An 11,588-nucleotide genomic window follows, 5' to 3' on the forward strand; every position below is an offset into this window, starting at 1 on the left:
TGCTTTCCAGCCCCTGGGCTCTGAGTTCTCTGAGGGAGGGCTGCCTCTTGAGATGAGCCCTGCCCCCTTATGTTGGGGAAGCTATGCTCTTTATGGAATTGTCTCCCCCACTAAACTCATTGATGTATCTCTCAGACCTATCTCTGGCCTGTGTGCAGTTGCTAATTTCCAATATCTGAGGCTTTCTGTAATAAGCTACTTAGAATAATTATTTTAAAAAAAGTAAGAAAAAAGGAAATTCCTTTTCAAGACCTTTCCCCAGTCCCCAAGTTTTGTCAGTCTTGGTATGGACTATTTAAAGATAAGCCCTTTAGGCTATCAACTCTTTCACCTGAGTAGTTACTCCCATAAAACTTTCTTAATTCTTCTCTTGCCCAGGGAACTGCTGGAGCAGGAGCTCTGATGGGCTAATGAAAAGTAAAAAAGATAAAGAGTTGGAGAGCAAGTAAGGAACATAGGACAAAAAAAAAACCTTTTCAGAGCTGGAAACCAGCTCCCCAGGTTTAGAAGATGGAGCCTGAGTTGGTTTCCTTTTCTATGTCCCTGTTTTCTTGGAGCCCAGACCTTTTCAGGAATTCTGAACACCTTCAACTCCAAAAGTCTGTTTTTTTTTTTGTTGTTATTGTCAGCCCTGCCTCCACTCTGCCAGATGAATTCCTCTTGGCTACTTTTGTGCCCTCTCTTTGTTTATGTGTGCTTGGAGATTTTATTCAGCAGTCTGGATTTGTAAACTAATTCTGCAATTGGGGCCTAGTTTAGTACCCCTCCTTGCTCCAAATATAAGTTGTTTCTTTTTCCCTCAGAAAACCAGCTCCAGTACAGGCTGTCATGCCTGGGGTGAGGGGCACCAGCCCCCTGGCTGAGGAAATGATTTTGCTGCAATCTCAGCCATTCCACATGTTCCACATTGGTGTACAATGCACGACTAGTCACAAAAGTCCCAGAAATGGCTGTCCCATACAGTTTCTGGCTATTTACTACCTTCCCTAGGGGAGTAACTAGATTCCACAACTCACAACTCTGCCATCTTGCCATGCCACCCCTCAGTGACTGTGCTTTAAAACTTCAACTTCTATGAGAGACCAAAGAAAAGATGCTTATTTGGTGCAATAGCTATATTTTCTTTAGCATACTATATAATTACTTATATGGCCATTTTTTTCAAACACCGTAATTACATGGAAGCTTGAATAGGTAATGAGATCTGGTTTGTTTGTATTACTGTGAAGCCCCAATACATCTCTTTGTATTTTGGGCCAAGGATAAAAAATTATTTTAATAGCCCCATTGAGGGACTGGGGAAAAATTTGGAAATATTACATTTAACCACCTGGGGAAATCCCTTATATTCTCACAAACATTGGTGACTAACAATTCTAACAATTTAGTAGGCCAAGCCCTCAGTCATTGGCTTTCCCTTATGAAGCCTGTTACTGCAAAGAAGAGGCTAAGCCTATTATAATTGTGCCTGTCACCCCCTGAGAATCTCTTTCGCTGCTCAGATGTGACCTCTCTCTCTCTAAGTCAACATGGCATGTGGACTCACTACCCTCCCTTCTATGTGGGACATAACTCCCAGGGGTGTAAATCTCCCAAGCAACATGGGACATGACTCCAGGGGACACAGCATCATGGGATTTAGAAAGCCTTCTTGACAAAATGAAGAAGAGAAATGAAACAAAGTAAAGTTTCAGGGGCTGAGAGATTTCAAATGGAGTCAAGAGGTCATTCTGGAGGTTATTCTTATACATTATAAAGATATCCTTTTTTAGTTTTTAGTGTATTGGAATAGTTAGGAGGAAATACTCGAAACTGTTGATCTGCAACCCAGTAGCCTTGTTTCTTGAAGATGAGTGTATAACTATATAGCTTATATGTTGTCACCATGTGATTGTAGAACACCTTGTGTCTCATACTCCCTTTATCCAGTGTATGGACAGATGAACAGAAAAACAGGGACAAAAAAGTAAATTAATAATAGGGAGATGGGCTGTTTTGGGTGCTCTTTTTTACTTTTTTTCTTATTTTTATTCTCATTATTTTGGGGGAGTAATGAAAATGTTCAAAACTGACTGTGGTGATGAATGCCCAACTATATGATGATATTGTGAATAATTGATTGCACACTTTGGATGATTGTAGGGTATGTGACTATATCTCAATAAAATTGCAAGGAAAAAAGAAATATTAGTGAGAATTTTACTGGATGAGGAAAAAAAGACAGGAGAGAAAGGTCTGGAGAAAGGTACAGAACTAGAGTATTAGTAAGGGTAACTTAAAAAAAAAAGAGAAGGGGTGTATAGCTCTGACAAATAAAATACAAAGGTTGTGTTGGTTGGTTCAAGATCTGCCTTCACAGTAATAACATTGAATGTGAATGGATTAAACTCATCAATTAAAAGATACAGATTGGCAAAATGGATTAAAAAATATGATCCATCAGTATGCTGTTCACAAGAGATTCATCTTAGACCCAGCAAAACAAAAAAGATAGAAAATGAAAGATTGGGAAAAAATATTCCATGCAAGCTGCAGCCAAAAGAGTGCAGGGGTGGCAATACTAATATCAGACAAAAGAGACTTTAAATGAGAAGGTATAATAAGGGACAAAGAAGGACACTATATATTAACAAAAGGGACAATTCACTGATAAGAAATAACAATCTAAAATGTTTATGCATCAAATCAAGGTGCTTCAAAGTACATGAGAAAAACATTGGCAAAACTGAAGTGACCAATAAAAACTTCTACAGTAATAGTGGGAGACTTCAATACACCACTCTTTTCTACAGATAGGACAGACAGAGGATCAGTAAGGAAACTGGAAACCTAAACAATGGAATAAATGAATTAGACTTAACAGACATACATAGATCATTACCTCCCAAATTACCAGGCTATACATTCTTCTCTAGTGCTCATGGAGCATTTCCAGGATAGATCATATGCTGGGACAATAAACAGTCCTCCATAAATTAAGAAAGATTGAAATTATTCAATGCACATACTCTGGCCACAATGCAATGCAACTAGAAATCAGTAACCACCAAAGAAACAGATCATTCTCAAATATGTGGAGGTTAAACAACACAATCCTAAACAATCAGTGGCTCAAAGAAGGAATTGCAAGAGAAATCAGTAAATATCTAGAAATGAATGAAAACAAGAAAATGACATATCAGAACTTATGGGCTGCAGTGAAGGTGATGCTGTGGAGGAAATTTATAGCACTAAATGCATACATTAAAAAGGAAGAAAACAAAAACCAAAGACCTAACTAAAGAAATGAAGAAACTAGAGAATGTTCAGCAAACCAACCCTAAAGCATGTAGAAGAATAGAAATAGCAAGGATTAAAGCGGAAATAAATGCTATGGAGAACAATAAATAAATAAATAAATAAATAAATAAATAAATAAACAGTGGAAGAAATAAATAAAACCAAGTGTTGGTTCCTTGAGAAGATCAACAAGACTGACAAAGCCTTTGCTAGACAGACAAAGTCAAAATAGAGAAGACCCAAATAAACAAAATAACAAATGAGAGGTGGAACATTACTCTGGATCCTGATGAAATTAAAAAAAATCATAAGAGGAAATTATGAACAACTGTATGCCAATATACTAGACAATTCAGAGGAAATGAAACACATGAACAGCCTAGACTGACCTGAGAAGAAATAGAATACCTCAACAAACCAATCAAATTAAAGGGACCTGGTCATCAAAATGCTTCATACAAATAAAAGCCCAGGGCCAGATAGCCTCACAGGAGAATTTAACCAAACTTTTCAAAAAGAACTGGCACCATTCCTGCTCAAACTTTTTAAAAATTAAAGAAAAAGAAATGCTAACTCATTTTATGAAGCTAAGATCACTCTAACGCCAAAACCAGATATAGATACTACCAGAAAGGAAAATTACAGGTCAATCTCCCTAATGAATATAGATGCAGATATTCTCAACAAAATACCTGCAAATCAAATCCAAAGACAAATTAAAAGAGTCATATGCCATAACCAAGTGTGTTCATTGCAGTCATGCAAGTGTGGTTCAACATAAGAAAAGCAATGTAATACAACACATTAACAAACTGTAAGGGAAAAATCAAATGATCATTTCAACAGATGGTAAAAACGTTCAAAAAATTGAGCATTCTTTTTTTGACAAAGTCACTTCAAAAGACAAGAATTGGGAAACTTCCTCAATATGATAAAGGGCATAAATGAAAAACCCACAGCCAACATATTACTCAATGGTGAGAGACAGAAAGCCTTCCCCCTAAGATCAGGAATGAGACAAGATGCTCACTGTCACCACAATTATTCAACATTTTGCTAAAAGTTCTAGCCAGAACAATCTGGAAAGATGAAGAAATAAAAGGTATCCAAATTGGATGGAAGAAGTAAAACTCTCATTATTTTCAGGTGATTTGATTGTATATTTGGAAAACCCTGAGAAATTGATGAGAAAGCTACTTGAACTAATAAACAAATTCAGCAAAATGGTGGGACACAAGGTTAATGCACAAAATTCAGTAACAGTCCTATACACTAGAAATTGCCTAACATGTTTGAAAGGGTTTTTTATAGGTATGTATCCCACAAGTGCTTGCATGATCTGCTTCTTTGGTATGACACTGGTACAAAGAGTTAATTATAGAATGGTGTATGGGAGAAACTACCTATTGCACGTTATAGACTCTCAAGAGAAAACTTCCAGTCACAATAGCAACTAAAATAATCAAGTATCTAGGAATAAACTTAACCAAGGATATAAAAGACTTCTACACAGAAAATTACAAAACTTTATTAAAAGATATCAAAGAGGACTTAAATAGGTGGAAAGATATTCCATGTTCAAGGATAGGAAGGCTGAATGTCATTAAGATTATAATTCTAACAAAATTGATCTACAGATTCAATGTAATTCCAATTAAAATTCCAACTACCTCCTTTGCAGACTTGGAAAAGCTAATTATCAAATTTATTTGGAAGGGAAAGGAGCCTAGAATTACCAAAAAACATTCTAAAAAAGAAGAATGATGTGCAAGAACTTACACTTACTGACTTTAAAGCTTAATGTAAAGCCACATTGGTCAAAACAGCATGGTACTGACACAAGACAGACATATCAATCACTGAATTTGAATCAAGAATTCAGAAACAGACCCCAAGATCTATGGTTGACTGATGTTTGATAGGGACCCAAATCCACTGAACTGGGATAGAACAGTTCAACAAATAGGGCTTGGAGAACTGGATATCTATATGCAAAAGAATTAAAGAGAACCACAACCTCACACCCTATAACAAATTAACTCAAAGTGGATCAAAGATCTCAATATAAGAGACAGTACTGTAAAGCTCCCAGAAGATAATGTAGGGAAACATCTTCAAGACCTAGTAATAGGAGGTAGCTTCTTAGACTTTACACCCAAAACACAAGCAACAAAAGAGTAAATAGAAAAAATGGGAACTCCACAAAATCAAAAGCTTCTGTACTTCAAAGCACTTTGTCAAATGGGTGAAGAGGCAGCCAACTCAATGGGAGAAAATATTTGGAATCCATATATCTGATTAGATACTGATATCCAGCATATATAAAGAAATCCTACAACTCAATGACAATAGTACAAGCAGCCCAATTATAAAATGGGCAAAAGATATGAAGACATTTTTCTGAAGAGGAAATATAAATGGCTAAAATATACATGAAAAAAATGTCCATCTTCACTTGCTATCAGGGAAATACAAATCAAAACCACAATGAGATATCATTTCACAACAATAAGAATGGCTTCCATTAAACAAACAGGAAACTACAACTCCTGAAGAGAATGTGGAGTAATTGGAACTCTTATTCATTGCTGATGGGAACATATAATGGTACAGCCATTGTGGAAGACAGTTTGGTGGTTCCTCAGAAAACTAGATATTGAGTTACCCTATGATCTGGCAATTCCATTTCTCAACATATAACCAGAAAATCTGAAAGCATGAACATACATGTGAACACTGATATTCATAGTAGCATTTTTCACAATTGCCAAGAGGTGGAAACAACCCAAGTGTCCTTCAGTAGATGAGTGGATAAACAAAATGTGTTATATACATAAGCTGGAATACTATGCAGCAGTAAGAAGGAATGAGGTCCTGAAACATGACAACATGGATGAATCTTGAAGACATAATTCTGAGTGAAATATGCAGACACAAAAGTAGAGATATTGTATGTTATCACTAATATTAACTCCCTTAATAATGTAAAATCAATGTCTTGCTCTGTAAAATATATGGGAGTTAGAGATAGTCAGAATCTAGTGAATGGGGAATGATTACCTAATTTGTACAGACATGTTAATGAGGGTGAACTATAAGGCATGGGAATGGACAGAGGTAATTATAGTTCATTAATGGGATTATTACTATCAGGGCTGCATTATCAGCAAACATGTTTGAAAGGGTTTGTTTATAAGTATGTATCCCACAAGTGCTTGCATGACCTGCTTCTTTGGTATGAAACTGGTACAAAGAGTTAGCTATAGAATGGTGTATGGGAGAAACTACCTATTGCACATTATAGGCTATATTTAATAGGAATATCTTAGCAGTACCACACTAATACTAGGGATAAATAACTAGAATCTGATAAGAGATTTGAGGTGTTTTTGGGTTATGATAATTGTTTAAAATTGAGAATGATTGTACAACTACATGGAGATAATGTGAGACATTGATTGCTTATCTTGGACATAATTTATGTTAAATGAAATTAGGAACCCCCTACTTAATAAATCAAGCCTTCAATCTTGAGGCTTCTTCTCGTGAAACTTATGGCTAAAAAGGAGAGGTTAAGCCCACCTATAATTATGCCTAGAAGTCACCTCCCAAGAACCTCTTTTGTTGCTCAGATGTGGCTTTTCTCTCTCTAAGCCCTACTCTGCAAATAAATTCATTACTTTCCTCCCTACATGGGACATGACTCCAGGGGAGAGAATCTCCCTAGTAACATGGAAAACAACTCCAAGGAATGAGCCTGGCCATGGCATTGAGGGATGGAGAATGCCTTTTTGACCAAAAGGGGGAAAAGAAAGGTAACAAAATAAGGTTTCACTGGCCAAGATATTTCAAATAGAGTCAAGAAACTATCTTGGATGTTACTCTTATGCAAACTCCAGCTGGCTATTTCAAATGCCCACAGTATGCCAAGCCCTAACCAACAGTAGTCCCCAAAATGCTACAGAATACCTAGGTTCCTATCTGAGACTCTATAAAACTTTCACTCACTAAGCTTACTTTTTAGAAACTTAAACCCCCCAGAGTTTCCTACACCAGATGATTTCCAAAACCTAGAGGCAACAGCCTCTCCAAGAATGTCAACCAGGGACATCCCTCTTCCCCCTAATGTCAGCACTCTTTTTCAATATGAGCAAGGTAAGTTTGTCACTGTCCAGATATCCATTAATATTGAGACAGTTATCAAATGATAGAGAGGGGTAGTAATTGACAAGATAGGGTTTAATGAAGGATTACAAATACTGAATCTTTATATAATTTTTTTAGTTTCTTGGGTACTAGAAGAGCTAGAAGGAAATAACTGACATAGGGGAACTGTAACATAAAACATGTTTCTAAATTTGCCCAATACCTACTTGTTAAATTATACTTTGAAGGTTATCACTTTTCTGTGTATATTTTATACTTCACAATAAGGAAACAATGGAAATGGTAGAACTATAACCCATAACATTCTTTGAAATTTGCTAACTATTTGTTTAATTGTAATTTGCAAGTTATCACTTTTCTTCATATATGTCACAATAAAAAATGTAAAAATATATATAATTCTGCTCAGCAAAAGACATAATAAATAGAATTAAAAGACAATGAACACTGGTTAAAAAAAGTAAAAGGGAGGAAGGTGTTGACATTAGTTCACATGATGTTTTATTCCTGCCAACAGAGCAAGGGAGGATTTTATTATATGTAAATGAAATGGAGCAGAGAGTCAATTTTTAAGATTAAATTAGCAGCAAGCTATTTCAACAACAGCAAGTTATTTCAGAAAGGGCTTTTAGGCTTAAAATAACTCAAGGTTGCTTGAGAGAAATGATCATAATAAATATTTTTCTATGTACTGAAGACTATACTAAGGATTTTTTTAAGCTCAAGGATTATATTGAGTATTTTCTATCCATCCAGCTATCAGGACTCCCAAGCCCTAAATCTTAAGGCTTGATCTTATGATACTTATTCTTGCAAAGGAGAAACTAAACTTATTTATAATTATGCCTAAGAGTTACCCCCAGAGAACCTCTTTTGTTGCTCAGATGTGGCCTCTCTGTAACTCTGCAAATAAACTCAGTACCCTCCCCCCTACATGGGATATGACCCCCAGGGGTGTAATTCTCTCTGGAAATGTGGGACATGGCTCCCAGGGATGAACCTGGCCCTGGCATCTTGGGATTGATAATGTCTTCTTGATCATAAGGGGAGAAAGAAATGAAAAAAAAATAAATTTTCAGTGGATAAAAAGTTTCAAATATAGTTGAGAGGTCATTATGGAGGTTATTCTTATGCATTATATAGATATTCCTTTTTAGTTTCTAGTGTATTCAAATAGCTACAAGGTAATAACAATCTGTTGAACTGTAAACAAGTAGACTTCATTCTTGATGATGATTTTATAAAATATATAGCTTTTAACATGGGACCATGTGATTGTGAAAACTTTGTGAATGGCACTCCCTTTACCCAGTGTTCTAGTTTGCTAATGCTGCGGAATGCAAAACACCAGAGATGGATTGGCTTTTATAAAAAGGGGGTTTATTTGGCTACACAGCTACAGTCTTAAGGCCATAAAGTGTCCAAGGTAACACATCAGTAATCGGGTACCTTCACTGGAGGATGGCCAATGGTATCCAGAAAACCTCTGTTAGCTGGGAAGGCACGTGACTGGCATCTGCTCCAAAGTTCTGGTTTCAAAATGGCTTTCTCCCAGGACGTTCCTCTCTAGCAAGCTTGCTCCTCTTCAAAACGTCACTCACAGCTGCACTGAGTTCCTTCTCTTTGAGTCAGCTCATTTATATGGCTCCGCTGATCAAGGTCCACCCTGAATGGGTGGGGCCATGTCTCCATGGGAATAGCTCATCAGAGTCATCACCCACAGCTGGGTGGGGCAAATTCCAAGCAAATCTAATCAGCACCAAAACGTCTGCCTCACAAGACTACATCAAAGAATATGGCTTTTTCTGGGGGACATAATACATTCAAACCGGCACACCCAGTGTATGGGCAGATGAGTAATAAAATAAAGTCAAAAAAAGCATATGAAGAGGCTTACCTTCACTAGCATTAGGGAAATGCAAATCCAAACCACAATGCGATACCATCTCACACTTACTATAATGGCCATTACAAAAAAAATAGAAAATTACAAATGCTGGAGAGGACTGGGAGAAATAGGTACATTTATTCACTATTTGTGGGAATGCAGAATGGTGCAGTCACTTTGGAAGGTAATTTGGCCATTCTTCAGGAAGCAAAGTATAGAATTGCCATATGACCCAGTAATCCCATTACTAGGTGTATATTCGGAGGAATTGAAGGAAGGGACATGAAAGGACATTGACACACTGATATTTATAGCACTATTCATGGTTCCAGGAGATGGAAACAGCTCACATGTCCATCAACTGACAAGTGGATAAACAAATTGTGGTATATACATATGACAGAATATTATGCAACTGTAAGATGGAATAATAACAATAACAATAACAATAACAATGCAAATTATGGTATATACATATGACAGAATATTATGCAACTGTAAGATGGAATAATAACAATAACAATAACAATAACAATGCATATTGTTTTCATGATGCATGCAACAATATGGACAAACCTTGAGGACATTATGTTGAGCAAAATAAACCAGAAACAGACAAATGCTGTATGGTCTCACTAATATGAAATAACTATATTGAGCAAACTCTGATAGTTAAATTGGAGATCATAGTTTATCAAGAGAAAGAAAGAAGCAGAGATTGGGTAATCAATGCTTAATGAGTACAGAATGTTCAATAAGATTGATTGTAAAGGTTCAGAAATGGACAGTACAATGATGAGTGATGGCAGCACAATAATGTAAGTGTAATTAACAGAGTGGAGTGTGAGTATGGTTGAAAGAGTCAGGTATGTCATCAAAGGGAAAGCTAGAGGATAAAAACTTGAAGTGTATAACTTAGCATAACTTAGCAAAACCTACAGTGGATAATGATGGTGATTAATTGTGTAAATATAAGAAAGTTCTTATATGAACTAGAACAAATGTATGTCAATATTACAAGGTGTTAACAATAGGGTGGTGTTTTGGTTTGTTGAAGTTGCTGGAATGCAATATAGTAGAAATGGGCTGACTTTTAACAATGGGAATTTATTAGTTCGCAAATTTAGTTTTTAAGCTGTGAGAATGTCCCAATTAAGGCATCAACAAGATGATACCTGGACTCTGAAGAAAAGTCATTGGCATCTCAGACACCTCTGTCACATGGGAAGACACATGACTGACATCTGCTGGTTCTTCACTCCTGGGTTCTGTTGCTTCCAGCCTCTGATTCCAGTGGCTTTCTCTCCGACAATCTGTGGGTCCTCTCTTCACATGTCCTGGGTGTTCTCTCCAAGCCATCTGTCTCTGTTTCTCTCTGAGCTCTCTGGGCTCCCTCTGTCCTTTATCATTTCATAAAGCACTCTAGTAAAAAGGATTCAGACTAACCTTTAGTTAGGTGGATTACATCTCAATTGAAACAACCTAATCAAAAAGTCTCAACCACAATAGGTCTGCCCCCACAGGAATGGATTAAAAGAACATTCTAGGGTACATAACAGCTTCAAACCAGCACAGGTGGCATATGGGAAAATTACAATTAATGTAAGCTAAGATCTATAGTTAACAATAACACTGTGATATTCTTGCATTGATTGTAACAAAGGCACTACACCAAAGCTAAACATCAATATTAGGGGTTATAGGGTGTTTGGGATTTTTTCTTCAGAAGAAATAAGAATGTTCTCATAATAACTGTAGTGGTGAATGTATAACAATGTGATTATACCAAGAGCCATTGATTTTATGCTTAGGATGGATTGTATGGTGTGTGAATAAAACTTAAAAAATAATAGGGGAGATAAGGGGTATAGGATATTTTGTGATTTATTTTTTTTCTTTTTTTGGATTAATAAAAATGTTCTAAAATTGATTGTGGTGGTGAATGCACAATTGTGTGATCATATTGTGAGCCATTGGTTGTATACTTTGGATGGATTATATGGTGTGTGAATATATCTCAATAGAATTGCATTTAAAATGTCTGCTTGATTCTTGTTGATTGTATATCTATATAGCTTTTATCATGTGACCATGTGATTATGAAAACCTTGTGACTGATACTCCCTGGATCCAGTGTGTGGGCAGGTGAATAATAAAAACAAAAAATAAGTAAATAATAGGGGGGTAAGAGGTATGGGATATTTTAGATGTTTTTTATTTTTATTTTTTTATTTTTATTGTTTTTGTTTAATTT

This window comes from Choloepus didactylus, chromosome X (assembly GCF_015220235.1).
Source record: "Choloepus didactylus isolate mChoDid1 chromosome X, mChoDid1.pri, whole genome shotgun sequence".
Classification (NCBI taxonomy): domain Eukaryota; kingdom Metazoa; phylum Chordata; class Mammalia; order Pilosa; family Megalonychidae; genus Choloepus; species Choloepus didactylus.